A 23,488-nucleotide genomic window follows, 5' to 3' on the forward strand; every position below is an offset into this window, starting at 1 on the left:
GATGTGCCGGGGGGCTAGGGTCAGCTTGTCTTATCTGGACCCGTATTCACAAAGCGTCTGCTAAATGGCATATTATATTATTTATTATTAATAGTTGATGTGCGGGGGGCTAGGGTCAGCTTGTCTTATCTGGACCCGTATTCACAAAGCGTCTGCTAAATGGCATATTATATTATTTATTATTAATAGTTGATGTGCCGGGGGGGGCTAGGGTCAGCTTGTCTTATCTGGACCCGTATTCACAAAGCGTCTGCTAAATGGCATATTATATTATTTATTATTAATAGTTGATGTGCCGGGGGCTAGGGTCAGCTTGTCTTCTCTGGACCCGTATTCACAAAGCGTCTGCTAAATGGCATATTATATTATTTATTATTAATAGTTGATGTGCCGGGGGCTAGGGTCGGCTTGTCTTATCTGGACCCGTATTCACAAAGCGTCTGCTAAATGGCATATTATATTATTTATTATTATAGTTGATGTGCCGGGGGGGCTAGGGTCAGCTTGTCTTATCTGGACCCGTATTCACAAAGCGTCTGCTAAATGGCATATTATATTATTTATTAATAGTTGATGTGCCGGGGGGCTAAGGGTCAGCTTGTCTTATCTGGACCCGTATTCACAAAGCGTCTGCTAAATGGCATATTATATTATTTATTATTAATAGTTGATGTGCCGGGGGGGGGGCTAGGGTCGGCTTGTCTTATCTGGACCCGTATTCACAAAGCGTCTGCTAAATGGCATATTATATTATTTATTATTAATAGTTGATGTGCCGGGGGGGCTAGGGTCAGCTTGTCTTATCTGGACCCGTATTCACAAAGCGTCTGCTAAATGGCATATTATATTATTTATTATTAATAGTTGATGTGCCGGGGGGCTAGGGTCGGCTTGTCTTATCTGGACCCGTATTCACAAAGCGTCTGCTAAATGGCATATTATATTATTTATTATTAATAGTTGATGTGCGGGGGGCTAGGGTCGGCTTGTCTTATCTGGACCCGTATTCACAAAGCGTCTGCTAAATGGCATATTATATTATTTATTATTAATAGTTGATGTGCGGGGGGCTAGGGTCGGCTTGTCTTATCTGGACCCGTATTCAAAAGCGTCTGCTAAATGGCATATTATATTATTTATTATTAATAGTTGATGTCCGGGGGCTAGGGTCGGCTTGTCTTATCTGGACCCGTATTCACAAAGCGTCTGCTAAATGGCATATTATATTATTTATTATTAATAGTTGATGTGCGGCTAGGGTGGCTTGTCTTATCTGGACCCGTATTCACAAAGCGTCTGCTAAATGGCATATTATATTATTTATTAATAGTTGATGTGCCGGGGGGGGGGCTAGGGTCGGCTTGTCTTATCTGGACCCGTATTCACAAAGCGTCTGCTAAATGGCATATTATATTATTTATTATTAATAGTTGATGTGCCGGGGGGGGGGCTAGGGTCAGCTTGTCTTATCTGGACCCGTATTCACAAAGCGTCTGCTAAATGGCATATTATATTATTTATTATTAATAGTTGATGTGCCGGGGGGGGGGCTAGGGTCGGCTTGCCTTATCTGGACCCGTATTCACAAAGCGTCTTAAGAGTAGGTGCTGATCTAGGACCAGTTTGGACTTTTAGATCCTAATGAATCAGATGATATTGACTGGTGGGACCTGACCTGAGATCAGCACTCCTACTCTTGTTTTAGATCCTAATGAATCAGATGATATTGACTGGTGGGACCTGACCTGAGATCAGCACTCCTACTCTTGTGGCGTATTTCCATACAGGATTTACCCCCAGTGTTTTACCCAATACTTTTCTGTTTCCATCTACGCGGGCCGGCACCCGTGTCTTACTGGGCCGTGGCTCCGGTCCCGCACTCACTGGGCCGTGGCTCCGGCCCTGCTCTCACTGGGCCTTGGCTCCGGCCCTGCTCTCACTGGGCCATGGCTCCGGCCCTACTCTCACTTGGGGCCAAAGCCGTGCCGATGGTACTTTTTAGCTGGAATTTACATAACAATGGCTAACTGTGACCTTTAACACCTCACAAAGCAGAGGTTGTATGGAAACACCATGTCCCTAGTATAACATAAGGGTGTATACACTAGTGGAACACTGATGTTACAGTGAAAAAGCAGCGTTGGACGCTCTGTGAATATGGGCCCTGGTGTAACGTGTTCTCTCAGTGGCTCCCCTCCCGGAGGACCTGAGCCCCTGGTCGAGCCGCCGTTCCGACTGCAGCTGTGGACCCCTGGCCTGATTTCACTGGGCGTTCCACCTTGTCCCAGACCCCTGCGGATCAAGTTTAGCCAGGTAGTCACGGTTTCACTGCGTAGGGCTTCTGAATCAAGTGCACCTACCGCCAACAGGGCTTCTGAATCAACTGCACCTACCGCCAACAGGGCTTCTGAATCAACTGCACCTACCGCCAACAGGGCTTCTGAATCAACTGCACCTACCGCCAACAGGGCTTCTGAATCAACTGCACCTACCGCCAACAGGGCTTCTGAATCAACTGCACCTACCGCCAACAGGGCTTCTGAATCAACTGCACCTACCGCCAACAGGGCTTCTGAATCAACTGCACCTACCACCAACAGGGCTTCTGAATCAACTGCACCTACCGCCAACAGGGCTTCTGAATCAAGTGCACCTACCGCCAACAGGGCTTCTGAATCCACTGCACCTACCGCCAACAGGGCTTCTGAATCAACTGCACCTACCGCCAACACGGCTTCTGAATCAACTGCACCTACCGCCAACAGGGCTTCTGAATCAACTGCACCTACCGCCAACAGGGCTTCTGAGTCAACTGCACCTACCGCCAACAGGGCTTCTGAATCAACTGCACCTACCGCCAACAGGGCAACAGCTCGTTACCTGTATAAAAGACATCTGGGAGCCAGAAATCTTTCTGATTGAGAGGGGGTCAAATATTTATTTCCCTCATTAAAATGCAAATCAATTTATTACATTTTTGACATGCGTTTTTCTGGATTTTTTTGTTGTTATTCTGTCTCTCACTGTTCAAATAAACCTACCATTAAAATAAAAGACTGATCATTTCTTTGTCAGTGGGCAAACGTACAAAATCAGCAGGGGATCAAATAGTTTTTTCCCTCACTGTACCTCATTTCTATCAGCATGTCACCTGTGCAATTAGAGGCGAAAAAACTCTAGACCACCTTTACTCCACACACAGAAACACATATAAAGCTCTCCCTCGCCCTCCATTTGGCAAATCTGACTATAACTATATCCTCCTGATTCCTGCTTACAAGCAAAAACTCAAACAGGAAGTACCAGTGACGTGCTCAATACGGAAGTGGTCCGATGAAGCGGAGGCTAAGCTACAGGACTGTTTCGCTAGCACAGACTGGAAAATGATCCAGGATTCATCCGATGACATTGAGGAGTTTACCACATCAGTCACCGGCTTCATCAATAAGTTAATCGACAACGTCGTCCCCAGAGTGACCGTACGTACATATCCCAACCAGAAGCCATGGACTACAGGCAACATCCGCACTGAGCTAAAAGGCTAGTCCTAATCCTGCTACAACCTCCGATGAACCGTCAAACAGTATCAACACAGAACTAAGATCCAATCCGACTACCCCGGCTTTGATGCGCGTCGGACGTGGCAGGGCTTTGCAAACTATCACGGATTACTATCACGGATTACAGTCTCTAATACCTACGTGTTTCAAGCAGACCGCCATAGTCCCTGTGCCCAAGAACGCCAATGTAACCTGCCTAAATTAACCCCCGGTAATACTCAAAGCTGTAGCCATGAAATGCTTTGAATGACTGGTCATGGCTCGCATCAACACACATCATCCCAGACACCCTGGACCCACTCCAATTCGCATACCCCCCCCAAACAGATCCACAGATGACACAATCTCTATTGCGCTCCATCCACAATGCCCTTTCCCACCTGGACAAGAGGAACACCTATGTGAGAATGCTGTTCATTGACTACAGCTCAGCGTTCAACACCATCTTATGGTCCTTTTAATTAGCCTCTCAAAGCACTTCATGATTACAGAAGTGAGTGCTATGGGGCGATTAGTCATTTAGTTCAGTTACCTTCACATCTTGAAGCAAGTGGGGACAACAAACTGGGATATGGAACAAACTCTGCTGGTCCCACTGGGCCAATCGGCCTTTAGAAAGAGACACACACACAGAGAGAATCCATTACTCTCTCTCGCTCTCTCTCTCGCACACCCTCTGAGAATCACACACGCCCCCAGCAGCCGTACTTGGCAGTGAGACAGAGAGAGGCCAGATATGACAGCAGTAGAATCAGATTTAATAAACAGGTAAAAATACACCTTTTGGAACAACGGGTGACTATGAAGAGACACACACACAGGTACAGACACATGCATACGCACACATTGTGATATTGTTGTATGGTGGTATTACACATTTTGTATTGTAGATATGTAGCGGTGTAATAATGTTATATGATGTACTGTTTTATATTTAGTTTTATATGTAAAGTAAGTGCTTTAATATGTTTGGACCCTAGGAAGAGTAGCTGATACCTTGGCAGGAACTAATGGGGTTCCCTAATAAATACAAAATACAAATATACACTGGAGAGACGTGTGTGGTTCTTGAGAGACAGAGACTGAGGTACCACTACCCCCGTGGAGTGCTGACAGCGTTAAACACACAAACACACAACTAATGCATTCACTTCCCCCTAAACCCTATGTGCCCAATCTATACCAAAAACAACCTAATGCCAAAGGTATGGGCTTGTGTGTGTTAATTTAGTTTGTGCAGTAACCAGCATTATGAGAGACTCCTTTGTTCCACAGCTAATCACACTAATGAACACTGCAACTAAAACAAAGCAGCTAAAACTCCTAAACTAATCCATGCAACCTAACCCCCTCTCTCCTTTACCCTCTCTTCCATCATTTCTCTCTCTCTCTCCTTTACCCTCTCCTTCCTTCCTTTCCTTCTCTCTCTCTCTCGCCTTCCTCTCTCTCTCTCCTTCCTCTCTCTTGCTCTCTCTCTCCTTCCCCCTCTCCTTCCTTCCTCTCTCTCTCTCTCCTTCCTCTCTCTCTCTCTCTCTCTCTCTCTCTTGCTCTCTCTCTCGTTCTCCTTTACCCTCTCCTTCCTTCCTTTCCTTCTCTCTCTCTCTCTGTCTCTCTCTCTGTCTCTCTCTCTCTCTCTCTCTCCTTTACCCTCTCCTTCCTTCCTTTCCTTCTCTCTGTCTCTCTCTCTCTCTCTCTGTCTCTCTCTCTGTATCGCTATCTCTTTCTCCTTTACCCTCTCCTTCCTTCCTATCTCGCTCTCTCTCCTTGCGGTTCACACTTAAAAAAAAAAAAACATTTATCCTAAACAGTCCGATTCCCGAGCACGCCTACGTTTCCAGACCCAAGCAAGTATTTGCCATGTAACTTCAGGACATGCCTGTTTGAGCCAGTCCAGAGCATAGAGATCCTATTAAATTACTAGAGGGGTTTGTCATAAACCGGCAAAGTTCCAGAATGGGGTGAAAATTGCAGCCATATTGGTCAGGGAGAAATTCAAACCATTCTAATTGGAATTATGGCAGAGGTATAATCCTGATTTTCTTATGTATTAAAATAAAAGGCATGTGATATATCAGAAATTGTGTAATATAATTATTGTCAACCTAAAATATTGTAATTTATACCATGGCATTGTTGAATACTAATTTCTGAGTGGCTTGAACAGCATTCTAGAGCGTGCATTATTTCCCTTTATAACCTCTGTGGTTCGAGCCCTGAATGCTGATTGGCTGGCTGCCGAGGTTACCACGTGTATGACAAAACATTTATTTTTAATGCTCTAATTACGTTGGTAACCAGTTTATAATAGAAATAAGGCACCTCGGGGGTTTGTGGTATATGGCCAACATACCACAGCTAAGGGCTGTATCCAGGCACTCCGCGTTGCGTTGTGCATAAGAACAGCCCTTAGCCGTGGTATATTGGCCATATACCACAACCCCTCGTGCATTATTGCTTAATTAACCTATAACGGACGGTATATCAGCACAGTAACATTTTTACATGTTCTTTGTTTGAGCTGCTTTTGAAAGCAAACGTTGAATTGAAAACATTATTGGCATTGTTGAATTTTCGATTTTCATAATAGCATGCTACGACTGATGGTTTTGGTTAGCTAAACTAGCATGTATGTTTGTTTGGTTACCAAACCTCCTGAGTGGCGCAGTGGTCTAAGGCACTGCATCGCAGTGCTAACTGTGCCACTAGAGATCCTGGTTCGAATCCAGGCTCTGTCGCCGCCGGCCGCGACCGGGAGACTCATGGGCGGCGCACAATTGGCCCAGCGTCGTCCAGGGTAGGGGAGGGAATGGCCGGCAGGGATGTAGCTCAGTTGATAGAGCATGGCGTTTGCAACGCCAGGGTTGTGGGTTCGATTCCCACGGGGGGCCAGTATAAAAAAATAAAATAAAAAAAAATATGTATTCACTAACTGTAAGTCGCTCTGGATAAGAGCGTCTGCTAAATGACGTAAATGTAAATGTAAGGCAACTATTGTAGCTATCTAGCAAACTTGCTATCTACTTCAGTGGATGTTGAACACATTTCTAAAGACAAATGAACACATTTCTGTGTTAAATTATAGCCACGGTATAAAAGGGGTAATCAACTCGGGACTCTATGCGTTCTCTCGAAAACAATGCAACTCCATGGAAGGTTAGTTCCACTCCACTAGCATGTCATGGAAGATACAGTACCTTCCACATTGTTAATTTTCCATAGAATGCATAGCCCCTCATTAATTATACCTTACATAATTAGAAATACAGTTTATGGGTTTTATACACATTTTCTTTATACTAACATATGTGTAAACAGACCATAAATTATTATTATTATTATTATTATAAATGTCAATTTTTGTTTGTTGGCTGTGGTGGATTGACTGCATTGTTTGAATGGAATATTGGCATTTTGGCATTTAATTAAAATAAATAGTGGAAGCATTGCTCTAAAACTGTCTGGCTAGCTAGCTAATAATAATATTAATAATATAGCTAACACACATACAGTGCAGATAGGTTCTTTGTAAGTCACTCTGGATAAGAGCGTCTGCTAAATGACGTAAATGTAAATGTAGATAAATTATTTACATTCATTATTTTACACAATATCTTATCACTGCACTGGCAAACCATGGTTGACCACTCCCTGACCAACATGGCTGACCACTCCCTGACCAACATGGCTGACCTTTGGACAATCATAAGAAGGTGCATGCCCATTCTAGTATTCTAATTCTATGGTCCAGAGCCACCGAAAATGTCCGTCTGTGTGTTGCGGCTCGGTCGGGACGGGGGACTTCGCCAGGAAATAATACACATTTCCCCCTGAGGAAGGCCGACACAAGCCACATATTCTGACAACCTAGAGAACTATCCTCAAGAGGAGTGTCGACTTGGTGTGTTGGAGCGACCCCAAAAAACGGATTTTACAGCAACTGTTCTTCCGTTGTGATGTCGGGTCCTGGGTCTCGAAGGAACGGGTCCAGCATCAAAATCCGGCTGACAGGTAGCTAGCTAGCTAACTAAAACGCGGTGAAAGCGTTTACGGTTTATGTTGTTTGCCGGGATTAAACCCTGTAACGGATAAATTCGCCGGACGGAGTACTGCCAGCTAGCTACATTTACTAGCCTGTCATGGCGCTAGCTAGCTAAACTGGACAGTGTTCGCCCAAACATCCGGTTGTTCTATTTACAAACAGCTAGGTCCAGTAGGTAACGCGTTAGCTAGGCGACTAACTCTTATTAGTTAGAGTTAAAATATAAACAGCTAGGTACAGTAGGTAACGCGTTGCTAGGCCGGGGACTAACTCTTATTAGTTAGCTAGTTAAAATAACTAAACAGCTAGGTACAGTAGGTAACGCGTTAGCTAGGCCGGGGACTAACTCTTATTAGTTAGCTAGTTAAAATAACTAAACAGCTAGGTACAGTAGGTAACGCGTTAGCTAGGCCGGGGACTAACTCTTATTAGTTAGCTAGTTAAAATAACTAAACAACCAAACGGCTGAGGATAGCTAGCTCGTGGAAACATTAACGTTACCTAGCAATTTAGATAGCAGGCGTCTAATATTCACCTGATTAACAAGCTAGTTAGTGGCTGCAACAGCAATGTCCAAGGTGTTCTGCTTGCTAACTAACGGTAGTTAGTAGGTTAGCCATGACCTGAATGCCAATCCGACGGCCAACAACAGCAACAACTGTTTAGTCGACTATCGATCCGTGACCATCTGACACGGTGGCCTAGCTAGACCTAGCCATAGTCCTTTCTAGACTATCCAGGATCTATACTAACTAACTAACTAATTCCCCTACAACTGACTCGGTAGCTACAGTACCTAACTAGCTATCTAACTTGGCTAACCAGCTAGCGTTTAGAGATGTGGCTAGTAGGTAGCTAGCTAGCTAACGGATCTCAAAGCAGCTAGTTGGCATGGTTTCTAAGAGCAAACTAAGCAGCTAAACTAAATTGACTAATGTATACTCAATAACGTTGGCTAGCAAGCTAGCTAGATAATTTGTTTCATAGTTGGCTAGCTAGTAGTTAGCCAGTAACGTTAGTTAGCCAGATAATTCATCTGCTGGGTGTGTTTAGCAAGCATGTCACACCCAGAGTGTTGGCACACATTTATTAGATTGCGCACACACACACATTCACACACACACACACACACACACACATTCACACACACACACACACACACACACACACACACTGTTGCTGTGTGAACCAGTGCACTAGGCTCAGTCCAGACTGCAGAAAGACATCACTCATCTCCATGTGAATAGAGACCCAGCCAGCCTGCATGATTACCATTAACTACTACAGTAACAGCCATTGTTCCAGCTGTGAGTGTCAAATCAAAATCAACATTTATTTGTTACATGCTTTGTAAACAACAGGTGTAGACTAACAGTGAAACGCTTACTTAACCCTTACCAACAATGCAGAGAGAAAAATTGAAAAATAAAAATGCAAGGAATAAATACACAATGAGTAAGGATAACTTGGCGAGAGAGCAAGATGCCATTTAATCCTCTCAATGAGCCCAGGTCACCACACACACACGGAAATAAACACACAAATACCCTACACACACAAATACCCTACACACACGTACATAGGATAGATGCTGTGGGGAGAGAGAGAGAGATGTGGTGAGGGAGGGAGGTGAAGAGAGAGAGGGAGGGAGGTGAGGTGGATAGAGAGGGAGGGTGGTGAAGAGAGAGGTGAGGTGGAGAGAGAGGGAGGGTGGTGAAGAGAGAGAGGTGGAGAGAGAGAGGGAGGGTGGTGGAGAGAGAGAGGTGAGGTGGAGAGAGAGGGAGGTGAGGTGGAGAGAGAGAGGTGAGGTGGGAGGGGTGGGTGGAGAGAGAGAGGTGGGAGAGAGGTGAGGTGGAGAGAGAGAGGTGAGGTGGAGAGAGAGGGAGGGTGGTGAAGAGAGAGAGGTGGAGAGAGAGAGGTGAGGTGGAGAGAGAGAGAGGTGAGGTGGAGAGAGAGGGAGGTGAGGTGGAGAGAGAGGGAGGGTGGAGAGAGAGAGGTGGAGAGAGAGAGGGAGGGTGGTGAAGAGAGAGAGGTGAGGTGGAGAGAGAGGGAGGGTGGTGAAGAGAGAGAGGTGGAGAGAGAGGGAGGGTGGTGAAGAGAGAGAGGTGGAGAGAGAGGGAGGGTGGTGAAGAGAGAGAGAGGTGAGGTGGAGAGAGAGGGAGGGTGGTGGAGAGAGAGAGGTGAGGTGGAGAGAGAGAGGTGAGGTGGAGAGAGAGGGAGGGTGGTGAAGAGAGAGAGGTGGAGAGAGAGGGAGGGTGGTGAAGAGAGAGGTGAGGTGGAGAGAGAGGGAGGGAGGTGGAGAGAGAGAGGTGAGGTGGAGAGAGAGAGGGAGGTGGAGAGAGAGGGGAGGTGGAGAGAGAGGGAGGTGGAGAGAGAGAGGAGGGTGGAGAGAGAGAGAGGTGAGGTGGAGAGAGAGAGGTGAGGTGGAGAGAGAGGGAGGGAGGTGGAGAGAGAGAGGTGAGGTGGAGAGAGAGAGGTGAGGTGGAGAGGGAGGGTGGTGAAGAGAGGTGGAGAGAGAGAGGGAAGGTGGAGAGAGAGAGGTGAGGTGGAGAGAGAGAGGTGAGGTGGAGAGAGAGAGGTGAGGTGGAGAGAGAGAGGTGAGGTGGAGAGAGAGGGAGGGTGGTGAAGAGAGAGAGGTGAGGTGGAGAGAGGGAGGTGAGGTGAGAGAGAGAGGTGAGGTGGAGAGAGAGAGAGGTGAGGTGGAGAGAGAGGGTGAGGTGGAGAGAGAGGTGAGGTGGAGAGAGGGAGGGTGGTGAAGAGAGAGAGGTGAGGTGGAGAGAGAGGGAGGGTGGTGAGAGAGAGAGGTGGGTGAGAGAGAGAGGGGAGGTGGAGAGAGAGAGAGGTGAGGTGGAGAGAGAGGGAGGGTGGTGGAGAGAGAGGTGAGGTGGAGAGAGAGAGGTGAGGTGGAGAGAGAGGGAGGGAGGTGGAGAGAGAGAGGTGAGGTGGAGAGAGAGGGAGGGTGGTGGAGAGAGAGGTGAGGTGGAGAGAGAGGGAGGTGGAGGAGAGAGAGGTGAGGTGGGGAGAGAGAGAGGTGAGGTGGAGAGAGAGGGAGGGTGGTGAGAGAGAGAGGTGAGGTGGAGAGAGAGAGGTGAGGTGGAGAGAGAGAGGGAGGTGGAGAGAGAGAGGTGAGGTGGAGAGAGAGGTGAGGTGGAGAGAGAGGGAGGGTGGTGAGAGAGAGAGGTGAGGTGGAGAGAGAGAGGTGAGGTGGAGAGAGAGAGGTGAGGTGGAGAGAGAGAGGTGAGGTGGAGAGAGAGGGAGGGAGGTGGAGAGAGAGAGAGGTGAGGTGGAGAGAGAGAGGTGAGGTGGAGAGAGAGGGAGGGTGGAGAGAGAGGGAGGTGAGGTGAGAGAGAGAGGAGGTGGAGAGAGAGGGTGGGAGAGAGAGAGGTGAGGTGGAGAGAGAGGTGAGGTGGAGAGAGAGAGGTGAGGTGGAGAGAGAGAGGTGAGGTGGAGAGAGAGGGGTGGTGAAGAGAGAGGTGAGGTGGAGAGAGAGAGGTGAGGTGGAGAGAGAGAGGTGAGGTGGAGAGAGAGAGGTAACTCTACCCACATGTACATATTACCTCAACTACCTCAACTAGCCGGTGCCCCCGCACATTGACTATGCAACGGTACCCCCCTGTATATATAGCCTCCCTACTGTCACTTTATTTTACTGTATATATAGCCTCCCTACTGTCACTTTATTTTACTGTATATATAGCCTCCCTACTGTCACTTTATTTTACGTACTTATAGCCTCCCTGCTCTCACTTTTATTTTACTGTATATGTCCAGCACACCACCTTCGCTTTGTCTTTTACTGTATATCTGCCTCCTCCTACTGTCACACTTTATTTTACTGTATAATAGCCTCCCCTACCATCACTTTATTTTACCGTATATATAGCCTCCCTACTGTCACTTTATTTCGCTGTATATATAGCCTCCCTACTGTCACTTTATTTTACTGTATATATAGCCTCCCTACTGTCACTTTATTTTACTGTATATATAGCCTCCCTACTGTCACTTTATTTTACTGTATATATAGCCTCCCTACTGTCACTTTATTTTACTGTATATATAGCCTCCCCTACTGTCACTTTATTTTACTGTATATATAGCCTCCCTACTGTCACTTTATTTTACTGTATATATAGCCTCCCTACTGTCACTTTATTTTACTGTATATATAGCCTCCCTACTGTCACTTTATTTTACTGATATATAGCCTCCCTACTGTCACTTTATTTTACTGTATATATAGCCTCCCTACTGTCACTTTATTTTACTGTATATATAGCCTCCCTACTGTCACTTTATTTTACTGTATATATAACCTCCCTACTGTCACTTTATTTTACTGTATATATAGCCTCCCTACTGTCACTTTATTTTACTGTATATATAGCCTCCCTACTGTCACTTTATTTTACTGTATATATAGCCTCCCTACTGTCACTTTATTTTACTGTATATATAGCCTCCTACTGTCACTTTATTTTACTGTATATATAGCCTCCCTACTGTCACTTTATTTTACTGTATATATAGCCTCCCTACTGTCACTTTATTTTACTGTATATATAGCCTCCCTACTGTCACTTTATTTTACTGTATATATAGCCTCCCTACTGTCACTTTATTTTACTGTATATATAGCCTCCCTACTGTCACTTTATTTTACTTCTGCTCTTTTTTTCTCAACACTTTTTGTTGTTGTTGTTTTATTCTTACTTTTTTTGTTTAAAATAAATGCACTGTTGGTTAAGGGCTGTAAGTAAGCATTTCACTGCAATGTCTGCACCTGTTGTATTCGAGCATGTGACCAATAAAATTTGATTTGATTTGATTTGAGGTGGAGAGATGGGTGGATAGAGGGAGGGGGGAGGAGAGAGGGAGGTGGAGAGAGGTGAGGTGGGGTGAGGTGGAGGGAGGGAGGTGGGGGAGGGAGGTGGAGGGAGGGAGAGGGGGGGAGGGAGAGAGGAGAGAGAGAGAGAGAGAAGAGGGGAAGAGAGAGAGAGAGAGAGAGAGAGAGAGGTGGGGAAAGAGGGAAGTAGGGAGGTGGAGAGGGAGGGAGGTAGAGAGAGAGGTCCGTCCAGTCATTCGTTGGCTGGCTTACAGCAGCCTAATCACTATTGGCTGTCAGGCTGTCTGTAGTGACATCTGTTTGGTTGACTGACAGTTGTCTGTTCTGTGTTTTTAGTATTATGTGCCAAGAACCTTGCAAAGAAAGACTTCTTCCGTAAGTATCTCTGATCCCTCCTCTCTGTCTGTCTTCCTCTCTCCTTCTGTAAGTATCTCTGATCCCTCCTCTCTCTCTGTCTGTCTTCCTCTCTCCTTCTGTAAGTATCTCTGATCCCTCCTCTCTGTCTGTCTTCCTCTCTCCTTCTGTAAGTATCTCTGATCCCTCCTCTCTGTCTGTCTTCCTCTCTCCTTCTGTAAGTATCTCTGATCCCTCCTCTCTGTCTGTCTTCCTCTCTCCTTCTGTAAGTATCTCTGATCCCTCCTCTCTGTCTGTCTGTCTTCCTCTCTCCTTCTGTAAGTATCTCTGATCCCTCCTCTCTGTCAGTCTTCCTCTCTCCTTCTGTAGGTATCTCTGATTCCTCCTCTCTGTCTGTCTTCCTCTCTCTCCTTCTGTAAGTATCTCTGATCCCTCTCTCTCTGTCTGTCTTCCTCTCTCCTTCTGTAAGTATCTCTGATCCCTCCTCTCTGTCTGTCTTCCTCTCTCCTTCTGGAAGTATCTCTGATCCCTCTCTCTCTGTCTGTCTGTCTTCCTCTCTCTCCTTCTGTAAGTATCTCTGATCCCTCCTCTCTGTCTGTCTTCCTCTCTCCTTCTGTAAGTATCTCTGATCCCTCCTCTCTGTCTGTCTGTCTCTCTCTCCTTCTGTAAGTATCTCTGATCCCTCCTCTCTGTCTGTCTGTCTTCCTCTCTCCTTCTGTAAGTATCTCTGATCCCTCCTCTCTGTCTGTCTGTCTTCCTCTCTCCTTCTGTAAGTATCTCTGATCCCTCCTCTCTGTCTGTCTGTCTTCCTCTCTCCTTCTGTAAGTATCTCTGATCCCTCCTCTCTGTCTGTCTGTCTTCCTCTCTCCTTCTGTAAGTATCTCTGATCCCTCCTCTCTGTCTGTCTGTCTTCCTCTCTCCTTCTGTAAGTATCTCTGATCCCTCCTCTCTGTCTGTCTTCCTCTCTCCTTCTGTAAGTATCTCTGATCCCTCCTCTCTGTCTGTCTTCCTCTCTCCTTCTGGAAGTATCTCTGATCCCTCCTCTCTGTCTGTCTGTCTTCCTCTCTCCTTCTGTAAGTATCTCTGATCCCTCCTCTCTGTCTGTCTGTCTTCCTCTCTCCTTCTGTAAGTATCTCTGATCCCTCCTCTCTGTCTGTCTGTCTTCCTCTCTCCTTCTGTAAGTATCTCTGATCCCTCCTCTCTGTCTGTCTGTCTTCCTCTCTCCTTCTGGAAGTATCTCTGATCCCTCCTCTCTGTCTGTCTGTCTTCCTCTCTCCTTCTGTAAGTATCTCTGATCCCTCCTCTCTGTCTGTCTTCCTCTCTCCTTCTGTAAGTATCTCTGATCCCTCCTCTCTGTCTGTCTGTCTTCCTCTCTCCTTCTGGAAGTATCTCTGATCCCTCCTCTCTGTCTGTCTGTCTTCCTCTCTCCTTCTGGAAGTATCTCTGATCCCTCCTCTCTGTCTGTCTGTCTTCCTCTCTCCTTCTGGAAGTATCTCTGATCCCTCCTCTCTGTCTGTCTGTCTTCCTCTCTCCTTCTGTAAGTATCTCTGATCCCTCCTCTCTGTCTGTCTGTCTTCCTCTCTCCTTCTGTAAGTATCTCTGATCCCTCCTCTCTGTCTGTTTTCCTCTCTCCTTCTGTAAGTATCTCTGATCCCTCCTCTCTCTCTGTCTGTCTTCCTCTCTCCTTCTGTAAGTATCTCTGATCCCTCCTCTCTGTCTGTCTTCCTCTCTCCTTCTGTAAGTATCTCTGATCCCTCCTCTCTGTCTGTCTTCCTCTCTCCTTCTGGAAGTATCTCTGATCCCTCCTCTCTGTCTGTCTTCCTCTCTCCTTCTGTAAGTATCTCTGATCCCTCCTCTCTGTCTGTCTGTCTTCCTCTCTCCTTCTGGAAGTATCTCTGATCCCTCCTCTCTGTCTGTCTGTCTTCCTCTCTCCTTCTGTAAGTATCTCTGATCCCTCCTCTCTCTCTGTCTGTCTTCCTCTCTCCTTCTGGAAGTATCTCTGATCCCTCCTCTCTGTCTGTCTGTCTTCTCTCTCTCCTTCTGTAAGTATCTCTGATCCCTCCTCTCTGTCTGTCTTCCTCTCTCCTTCTGTAAGTATCTCTGATCCCTCCTCTCTGTCTGTCTTCCCTCTCTCCTTCTGTAAGTATCTCTGATCCCTCCTCTCTCTCTGTCTGTCTTCCTCTCTCCTTCTGTAAGTATCTCTGATCCCTCCTCTCTGTCTGTCTTCCTCTCTCCTTCTGTAAGTATCTCTGATCCCTCCTCTCTGTCTGTCTTCCTCTCTCCTTCTGGAAGTATCTCTGATCCCTCCTCTCTGTCTGTCTTCCTCTCTCCTTCTGTAAGTATCTCTGATCCCTCCTCTCTCTCTGTCTGTCTTCCTCTCTCCTTCTGGAAGTATCTCTGATCCCTCCTCTCTCTCTGTCTGTCTTCCTCTCTCCTTCTGGAAGTATCTCTGATCCCTCCTCTCTCTCTGTCTGTCTTCCTCTCTCCTTCTGAAGTATCTCTGATCCCTCCTCTCTGTCTGTCTGTCTTCCTCTCTCCTTCTGGAAGTATCTCTGATCCCTCCTCTCTCTCTGTCTGTCTTCCTCTCTCCTTCTGTAAGTATCTCTGATCCCTCCTCTCTGTCTGTCTTCCTCTCTCCTTCTGTAAGTATCTCTGATCCCTCCTCTCTCTGTCTGTCTTCCCTCTCTCCTTCTGTAAGTATCTCTGATCCCTCCTCTCTCTGTCTGTCTTCCTCTCTCCTTCTGGAAGTATCTCTGATCCTCCTCCTCTCTCTCTGTCTGTCTTCCTCTCTCCTTCTGGAAGTATCTCTGATCCCTCCTCTCTGTCTGTCTGTCTTCCTCTCTCCTTCTGTAAGTATCTCTGATCCCTCCTCTCTGTCTGTCTTTCTCTCTCCTTCTGTAAGTATCTCTGATCCCTCCTCTCTGTCTGTCTGTCTTCCTCTCTCCTTCTGTAAGTATCTCTGATCCCTCCTCTCTCTGTCTGTCTTCCTCTCTCCTTCTGTAAGTATCTCTGATCCCTCCTCTCTGTCTGTCTTCCTCTCTCCTTCTGTAAGTATCTCTGATCCCTCCCTCTCTGTCTGTCTTCCTCTCTCCTTCTGTAAGTATCTCTGATCCCTCCTCTCTGTCTGTCTTCCTCTCTCCTTCTGTAAGTATCTCTGATCCCTCCTCTCTGTCTGTCTGTCTTCCTCTCTCCTTCTGTAAGTATCTCTGATCCCTCCTCTCTGTCTGTCTGTCTTCCTCTCTCCTTCTGTAAGTATCTCTGATCCCTCCTCTCTGTCTGTCTGTCTTCCTCTCTCCTTCTGTAAGTATCTCTGATCCCTCCTCTCTGTCTGTCTGTCTTCCTCTCTCCTTCTGTAAGTATCTCTGATCCCTCCTCTCTGTCTGTCTGTCTTCCTCTCTCCTTCTGTAAGTATCTCTGATCCCTCCTCTCTGTCTGTCTTCCTCTCTCCTTCTGTAAGTATCTCTGATCCCTCCTCTCTCTCTGTCTGTCTTCCTCTCTCCTTCTGGAAGTATCTCTGATCCCTCCTCTCTCTCTGTCTGTCTTCCTCTCTCCTTCTGTAAGTATCTCTGATCCCTCCTCTCTCTCTGTCTGTCTTCCTCTCTCCTTCTGGAAGTATCTCTGATCCCTCCTCTCTCTCTGTCTGTCTTCCTCTCTCCTTCTGTAAGTATCTCTGATCCCTCCTCTCTGTCTGTCTGTCTTCCCTCTCTCCTTCTGTAAGTATCTCTGATCCCTCCTCTCTGTCTGTCTTCCTCTCTCCTTCTGTAAGTATCTCTGATCCCTCCTCTCTGTCTGTCTGTCTTCCTCTCTCCTTCTGTAAGTATCTCTGATCCCTCCTCTCTCTCTGTCTGTCTTCCTCTCTCCTTCTGTAAGTATCTCTGATCCCTCCTCTCTGTCTGTCTTCCTCTCTCCTTCTGTAAGTATCTCTGATCCCTCCTCTCTCTCTGTCTTCCTCTCTCCTTCTGTAAGTATCTCTGATCCCTCCTCTCTGTCTGTCTTCCTCTCTCCTTCTGTAAGTATCTCTGATCCCTCCTCTCTGTCTGTCTGTCTTCCTCTCTCCTTCTGGAAGTATCTCTGATCCCTCCTCTCTGTCTGTCTGTCTTCCTCTCTCCTTCTGTAAGTATCTCTGATCCCTCCTCTCTGTCTGTCTGTCTTCCTCTCTCCTTCTGTAAGTATCTCTGATCCCTCCTCTCTGTCTGTCTGTCTTCCTCTCTCCTTCTGTAAGTATCTCTGATCCCTCCTCTCTGTCTGTCTGTCTTCCTCTCTCCTTCTGTAAGTATCTCTGATCCCTCCTCTCTGTCTGTCTTCCTCTCTCCTTCTGTAAGTATCTCTGATCCCTCCTCTCTCTCTGTCTGTCTTCCTCTCTCCTTCTGGAAGTATCTCTGATCCCTCCTCTCTGTCTGTCTTCCTCTCTCCTTCTGTAAGTATCTCTGATCCCTCCTCTCTCTCTGTCTGTCTTCCTCTCTCCTTCTGTAAGTATCTCTGATCCCTCCTCTCTGTCTGTCTGTCTTCCTCTCTCCTTCTGTAAGTATCTCTGATCCCTCCTCTCTCTCTGTCTGTCTTCCTCTCTCCTTCTGTAAGTATCTCTGATCCCTCCTCTCTGTCTGTCTGTCTTCCTCTCTCCTTCTGGAAGTATCTCTGATCCCTCCTCTCTGTCTGTCTGTCTTCCTCTCTCCTTCTGTAAGTATCTCTGATCCCTCCTCTCTGTCTGTCTGTCTTCCTCTCTCCTTCTGTAAGTATCTCTGATCCCTCCTCTTGTCTGTCTGTCTTCCTCTCTCCTTCTGTAAGTATCTCTGATCCCTCCTCTCTGTCTGTCTGTCTTCCTCTCTCCTTCTGTAAGTATCTCTGATCCCTCCTCTCTGTCTGTCTGTCTTCCTCTCTCCTTCTGGAAGTATCTCTGATCCCTCCTCTCTGTCTGTCTGTCTTCCTCTCTCCTTCTGGAAGTATCTCTGATCCCTCCTCTCTGTCTGTCTGTCTTCCTCTCTCCTTCTGTAAGTATCTCTGATCCCTCCTCTATGTCTGTCTGTCTTCCTCTCTCCTTCTGTAAGTATCTCTGATCCCTCCTCTCTGTCTGTCTTCTCTCTCTCCTTCTGTAAGTATCTCTGATCCCTCCTCTCTCTCTGTCTGTCTTCCTCTCTCCTTCTGTAAGTATCTCTGATCCCTCCTCTCTGTCTGTCTTCCTCTCTCCTTCTGTAAGTATCTCTGATCCCTCCTCTCTGTCTGTCTTCCTCTCTCCTTCTGGAAGTATCTCTGATCCCTCCTCTCTGTCTGTCTTCCTCTCTCCTTCTGTAAGTATCTCTGATCCCTCCTCTCTCTCTGTCTGTCTTCCTCTCTCCTTCTGGAAGTATCTCTGATCCCTCCTCTCTGTCTGTCTGTCTTCCTCTCTCCTTCTGGAAGTATCTCTGATCCCTCCTCTCTGTCTGTCTGTCTTCCTCTCTCCTTCTGTAAGTATCTCTGATCCCTCCTCTCTCTCTGTCTGTCTTCCTCTCTCCTTCTGGAAGTATCTCTGATCCCTCCTCTCTCTCTGTCTGTCTTCCTCTCTCCTTCTGGAAGTATCTCTGATCCCTCCTCTCTGTCTGTCTGTCTTCCTCTCTCCTTCTGTAAGTATCTCTGATCCCTCCTCTCTGTCTGTCTTCCTCTCTCCTTCTGTAAGTATCTCTGATCCCTCCTCTCTCTCTGTCTGTCTTCCTCTCTCCTTCTGTAAGTATCTCTGATCCCTCCTCTCTCTCTGTCTGTCTTCCTCTCTCCTTCTGGAAGTATCTCTGATCCCTCCTCTCTGTCTGTCTGTCTTCCTCTCTCCTTCTGTAAGTATCTCTGATCCCTCCTCTCTGTCTGTCTTCCTCTGTCCTTCTGTAAGTATCTCTGATCCCTCCTCTCTGTCTGTCTTCCTCTCTCCTTCTGTAAGTATCTCCGATCCTCCTCCTCTCTCTCTGTCTGTCTTCCTCTCTCCTTCTGTAAGTATCTCTGATCCCTCCTCTCTGTCTGTCTTCCTCTCTCCTTCTGGAAGTATCTCTGATCCCTCCTCTCTGTCTGTCTTCCTCTCTCCTTCTGTAAGTATCTCTGATCCCTCCTCTCTGTCTGTCTACCTCTCTCTCCTTCTGTAAGTATCTCTGATCCCTCCTCTCTGTCTGTCTTCCTCTCTCCTTCTGTAAGTATCTCTGATCCCTCCTCTCTCTCTGTCTTCCTCTCTCCTTCTGTAAGTATCTCTGATCCCTCCTCTCTGTCTGTCTTCCTCTCTCCTTCTGTAAGTATCTCTGATCCCTCCTCTCTGTCTGTCTGTCTTCCTCTCTCCTTCTGGAAGTATCTCTGATCCCTCCTCTCTGTCTGTCTTCCTCTCTCCTTCTGTAAGTATCTCTGATCCCTCCTCTCTGTCTGTCTGTCTTCCTCTCTCCTTCTGGAAGTATCTCTGATCCCTCCTCTCTCTCTGTCTGTCTTCCTCTCTCCTTCTGTAAGTATCTCTGATCCCTCCTCTCTCTCTGTCTGTCTTCCTCTCTCCTTCTGTAAGTATCTCTGATCCCTCCTCTCTGTCTGTCTTCCTCTCTCCTTCTGTAAGTATCTCTGATCCCTCCTCTCTGTCTGTCTGTCTTCCTCTCTCCTTCTGTAAGTATCTCTGATCCCTCCTCTCTGTCTGTCTTCCTCTCTCCTTCTGTAAGTATCTCTGATCCCTCCTCTCTCTCTGTCTGTCTTCCTCTCTCCTTCTGGAAGTATCTCTGATCCCTCCTCTCTGTCTGTCTTCCTCTCTCCTTCTGTAAGTATCTCTGATCCCTCCTCTCTCTCTGTCTGTCTTCCTCTCTCCTTCTGGAAGTATCTCTGATCCCTCCTCTCTGTCTGTCTTCCTCTCTCCTTCTGTAAGTATCTCTGATCCCTCCTCTCTGTCTGTCTTCCTCTCTCCTTCTGTAAGTATCTCTGATCCCTCCTCTCTGTCTGTCTGTCTTCCTCTCTCCTTCTGTAAGTATCTCTGATCCCTCCTCTCTCTCTGTCTGTCTTCCTTTCTCCTTCTGGAAGTATCTCTGATCCCTCCTCTCTGTCTGTCTTCCTCTCTCCTTCTGTAAGTATCTCTGATCCCTCCTCTCTCTCTGTCTTCCTCTCTCCTTCTGGAAGTATCTCTGATCCCTCCTCTTTCTGTCTGTCTTCCTCTCTCCTTCTGTAAGTATCTCTGATCCCTCCTCTCTGTCTGTCTTCCTCTCTCCTTCTGTAAGTATCTCTGATCCCTCCTCTCTGTCTGTCTGTCTTCCTCTCTCCTTCTGTAAGTATCTCTGATCCCTCCTCTCTGTCTGTCTGTCTTCCTCTCTCCTTCTGTAAGTATCTCTGATCCCTCCTCTCTGTCTGTCTGTCTTCCTCTCTCCTTCTGTAAGTATCTCTGATCCCTCCTCTCTGTCTGTCTGTCTTCCTCTCTCCTTCTGTAAGTATCTCTGATCCCTCCCTCTCTGTCTGTCTTCTCTCTCTCCTTCTGTAAGTTTCTCTGATCCCTCCTCTCTGTCTGTCTGTCTTCCTCTCTCCTTCTGGAAGTATCTCTGATCCCTCCTCTCTGTCTGTCTTCCTCTCTCCTTCTGGAAGTATCTCTGATCCCTCCTCTCTGTCTGTCTTCCTCTCTCCTTCTGTAAGTATCTCTGATCCCTCCTCTCTGTCTGTCTGTCTTCCTCTCTCCTTCTGGAAGTATCTCTGATCCCTCCTCTCTGTCTGTCTGTCTTCCTCTCTCCTTCTGTAAGTATCTCTGATCCCTCCTCTCTGTCTGTCTTCCTCTCTCCTTCTGTAAGTATCTCTGATCCCTCCTCTCTGTCTGTCTTCCTCTCTCCTTCTGTAAGTATTTCTGATCCCTCCTCTCTGTCTGTCTGTCTTCCTCTCTCCTTCTGTAAGTATCTCTGATCCCTCCTCTCTGTCTGTCTTCCTCTCTCCTTCTGTAAGTATCTCTGATCCCTCCTCTCTGTCTGTCTGTCTTCCTCTCTCCTTCTGGAAGTATCTCTGATCCCTCCTCTCTGTCTGTCTTCCTCTCTCCTTCTGTAAGTATCTCTGATCCCTCCTCTCTCTCTCTGTCTGTCTTCCTCTCTCCTTCTGTAAGTATCTCTGATCCCTCCTCTCTGTCTGTCTGTCTTCCTCTCTCCTTCTGTAAGTATCTCTGATCCCTCCTCTCTCTCTGTCTGTCTTCCTCTCTCCTTCTGTAAGTATCTCTGATCCCTCCTCTCTGTCTGTCTGTCTTCCTCTCTCCTTCTGTAAGTATCTCTGATCCCTCCTCTCTGTCTGTCTTCCTCTCTCCTTCTGTAAGTATCTCTGATCCCTCCTCTCTGTCTGTCTGTCTTCCTCTCTCCTTCTGGAAGTATCTCTGATCCCTCCTCTCTGTCTGTCTTCCTCTCTCCTTCTGTAAGTATCTCTGATCCCTCCTCTCTGTCTGTCTGTCTTCCCTCTCTCCTTCTGTAAGTATCTCTGATCCCTCCTCTCTCTGTCTGTCTTCTCTCTCTCCTTCTGTAAGTATCTCTGATCCCTCCTCTCTGTCTGTCTGTCTTCCTCTCTCTCCTTCTGGAAGTATCTCTGATCCCTCCTCTCTGTCTGTCTGTCTTCCTCTCTCCTTCTGGAAGTATCTCTGATCCCTCCTCTCTGTCTGTCTTCCTCTCTCCTTCTGGAAGTATCTCTGATCCCTCCTCTCTGTCTGTCTTCCTCTCTCCTTCTGTAAGTATCTCTGATCCCTCCTCTCTCTCTGTCTGTCTTCCTCTCTCTCTCTGTGGTGTGTGTGTGTGTGTGTGTGTGTGTGTGTGTGTGTGTGTGTGTAGGGCTGCCGGACCCATTTGCTAAGGTAGTGGTGGATGGATCAGGACAGTGTCATTCTACAGACACAGTGAAGAGTACTCTAGACCCCAAATGGAACCAACACTATGACCTGTGAGTACACACAGACACACACAGTGTTTTCCACCAGTACATAGTGGAGCCAGTACATAGTGGAGCCAGTACATAGTGGAGCCAGTACATAGTGTAGCCAGCCAGGCGCCCCTGGCCTCAAATCAAATCAAATTTAGGGAGGCTATATACAGGGGGGTACCGGTACAGAGTCAATGGGAAATAACAGTAGGGAGGCTATATACAGGGGGTACCGGTACAGAGTCAATGGGAAATAACAGTAGGGAGGCTATATACAGGGGGTACCGGTACAGAGTCAATGGGAAATAACAGTAGGGAGGCTATATACAGGGGGGTACCGGTGCAGAGTCAATGGGTAATAACAGTAGGGAGGCTATATACAGGGGGGTACCGGTACAGAGTCAATGGGTAATAACAGTAGGGAGGCTATATACAGGGGGGTACCGGTACAGAGTCAATGTGTAATAACAGTAGGGAGGCTATATACAGGGGGGTACCGGTACAGAGTCAATGGGAAATAACAGTAGGAGGCTATATACAGGGGTACCGGTACAGAGTCAATGTGTAATAACAGTAGGGAGGCTATATACAGGGGGTACCGGTACAGAGTCAATGGGAAATAACAGTAGCGAGGCTATATACAGGGGGTACCGATACAGAGTCAATGTGAAATAACAGTAGGGAGGCTATATACAGGGGGTACCGGTACAGAGTCAATGGGAAATAACAGTAGGGAGGCTATATACAGGGGGTACCGGTACAGAGTCAATGTGCGGGAGCACCAGTTAGTCGAGGTAATTGACGTAATATGTACATGTAGGTATAGTTAAAGTAACTATGCATAGATAATAAACAGAGTAGCAGCAGCGTAAAAGAGTGGGTTGGGGGTGGGGTGTGGGGGACAATGCAAATAGTCCGGGTAACCATTTGATTAGCTGTTCAGGAGTCTTATGGCTTGGGGGTAGAAGCTGTTAAGAAGCCTTTTGGTCCTAGACTTGGCGCTCCGGTACCGCTTGCCGTGTGGTAGCAGATAGAACAGTCTATGACTAGGGTGGCTGGAGTCTTTGACAATTTTTAGGGCCTTCCTCTGACACCGCCTGGTATAGAGGTCCTGGATGGCAGGAAGCTTGGCCCCAGTGATGTACTGGGCCGTACGCACTACCCTCTGTAGTGCCTTGCGGTCGGAGGCTGAGCAGTTGCCATACCAGGCAGTGATGCAACCAGTCAGGATGCTCTCGATGGTTCAGCTGTAGAGCTGTATAATTTTTTGAGGATCTGAGGACCCATGCCAAATCTTTTCAGTCTCCTGAGGGGGAATAGGTTTTGTCATGCCCTCTTCACGACTGTCTTGGTGTATTTGGACCATGATAGTTTGTTGGTGATGTGGACACCAAGGAACTTGAAGCTCTCAACCTGTTCCACTACAGCCCCGTCGATGAGAATGGGGGCGTGCTTAGTCCTCTTTTTTTTCCTGTAGTCCACAATCATCTCCTTTGTCTTGGTCACGTTGAGGGAGAGGTTGTTATCCTGGCACCACATGGCCAGGTCTCTGACCTCCTCCCTATAGGCTGTCTCATCGTTGTCGGTGATCAGGCCTACCACTGTTGTGTCGTCGGCAAACTTAATGATGGTGTTGGAGTCGTGCCTGGCCATGTAGTCATGGGTGAACAGGGAGTACAGGAGGGGACTGAGAACGCACCCCTGAGGGGCCCCCGTGTTGAGGATCTGTGTGGCAGATGTGTTGTTACCTACCCTTTCCATCTGGGGGCGGCCCGTCAGGAAGTCCAGGATCCAGTTGCAGAGGGAGGTGTTTAGTCCCAGGTTCCTTAGCTTAGTGAT

General features: G+C 47.3%; 1 long non-coding RNA gene across 1 annotated transcript; it reads left to right on the forward strand.

Moving 5' to 3' along the window:
• Positions 1-7,320: 7,320 nt before the first annotated feature.
• Positions 7,321-21,762, forward strand: LOC123488630. The gene is made up of 3 exons (XR_006660213.1): positions 7,321-7,568; positions 12,782-12,820; positions 21,562-21,762. It is a non-coding gene; the product is annotated as an uncharacterized LOC123488630 (long non-coding RNA).
• The last annotated feature ends 1,726 nt before the right edge of the window (positions 21,763-23,488 follow it).

This window comes from Coregonus clupeaformis, unplaced genomic scaffold (genome assembly GCF_020615455.1).
Source record: "Coregonus clupeaformis isolate EN_2021a unplaced genomic scaffold, ASM2061545v1 scaf2410, whole genome shotgun sequence".
In the NCBI taxonomy this organism is placed as follows: Eukaryota; Metazoa; Chordata; class Actinopteri; order Salmoniformes; family Salmonidae; genus Coregonus; species Coregonus clupeaformis.